Consider the following 1,716-nt stretch of genomic DNA (forward strand, 5'->3'; position numbering starts at 1 on the left):
ATCCAGAAGAGTAATATTAAATTTTCCAGAATAGATAACACATTGAACAGGCAAAGGAGTAGAATTGAATCAATGGAAGACAGAATTAGTGAGATAGAAGACAAATACCTCAATACTTGTTTGGAAAGGAATCAATCAGAAAAAGATCAAAACAAAATAAAAGCCTAAAGTTCATGTGGGATACCATCAAAATAGGTGTAGTGTGTAAGGCATTTGACTGCTAACCAGAAGGTTGGCAGTTCAAACCCACCATCCACTCCTTGGAACGAAGACTGGGCAATCTACTTCTGTAGAGATACCGTCTTGGAAACCCAAGGAGGGGTTGCTGTGAGTCAGGATCAACTCGATGGCAACGAGTTTTTAATGTAATTGGAATTCCAGAACAGGAAGAGACAAAACCACAGAAAAAATAGTCAAAGATTTGTTGGAAGAGAATTTCCCCAATATGATAAAAGATGAGAATATATCCATTCAAGAAGTCCAAAGAGTGATTGCTTTAGCAGCACATATACTAAAGTTGGAATGATAGATTAGCATAGTCCCTGTGCAAGGATAACACACAAATTCATGAAGCATTCCATATTTTTCTGTATGAAAAGTGAATTTGCTCTGTAAAATTTCACCCAAATCACAATTTAAAAAAATTCCAAAGAATCCCAAACCCCAAAAGAAAATCACCAAGACATATCATCATCAAACTTACCAAAACCAAAGATAAAGAAAGAATCATGAAAGCAGCATGGGAAAAATGAAAAGTTAACTACAAATGGCAACCAATAGAACTAAGCTCTGATTTTTTGGTAGAAATCATACAGGTGAGAAGGCAGTGGAATGGTATATATAAAACCCTGAAGGAAAAAAATTTCCAAGCAAGAATTATGTATACCTGGCAAAATTGTCCCTCATTATGATGGTGAAATTAAGATATTTCCAGATAAACAGAAATTACAGGAATTTATTAAAACCAGACCAGCATTACAAGAGATCCTAAAGGGAATCCTTTGGTCAGAGACCCAAGAACAGCAAACAACAATCAACCATTTTCACATATGATGACATAACCCAGAAACCAACCCAGTTATGGAAGTTTCCAAAGTAAATAAGCTACAAGATTGTAAACAGAGAACCAGAGACATCAATTGGCAAATGAAGACAACTGCAAAACAAAAAGAGAGAAAAAATAGTGTAGTTACAGAACTTCTAAATGGTGAGGAAGACAATTGCAAGATAGAACGGACTGTTCTAAAGTTGGGAAGAAAATTATAAATCACAGGGTAACCTCAAAGAAAAATGGTAAACCTTTACATCAAAATAAAAAAGAGGACAAGCATAAATATTTAGCAAATGCTAAAACAATAGCAATGAAGGGGGTGATAACACAATCCATAAAACAAGCTCAGTACAGAAATGTATATGGAACAAAGAAAGCAGGAACACCATGAAAATACACACATAACAAAATGAGAGCAACAAGTTCATACTTGTCAATAATTACACTGAATGTCAATGGATTAAATACACCACTCAAGAGATGGATAATTGCACACTTTATAAGAAAACAGAACCATCAGTATGCTGTCTATAAGAGACACACCTTGAAGAGAAAGACAATGTTGTTGTTGTTATGTGCTGTCGAGTCGGACCCGACTCATAGTGACCCCTCCTTGGGTTTCTGAGGCAGTATCACTACAGAAGTAGATTGCCCCATCTTCCTTC

General features: G+C 35.7%; 1 pseudogene; it reads left to right on the plus strand.

Moving 5' to 3' along the window:
- Positions 1–491: 491 nt before the first annotated feature.
- LOC122150386 lies at positions 492–587 on the plus strand (annotated as a pseudogene).
- The last annotated feature ends 1,129 nt before the right edge of the window (positions 588–1,716 follow it).

The sequence above is a fragment of the Orycteropus afer genome, unplaced genomic scaffold (assembly GCF_000298275.1).
Source record: "Orycteropus afer afer isolate SDZICR_OR568_19922 unplaced genomic scaffold, OryAfe1.0 scaffold00131, whole genome shotgun sequence".
Classification (NCBI taxonomy): Eukaryota; Metazoa; Chordata; class Mammalia; order Tubulidentata; family Orycteropodidae; genus Orycteropus; species Orycteropus afer.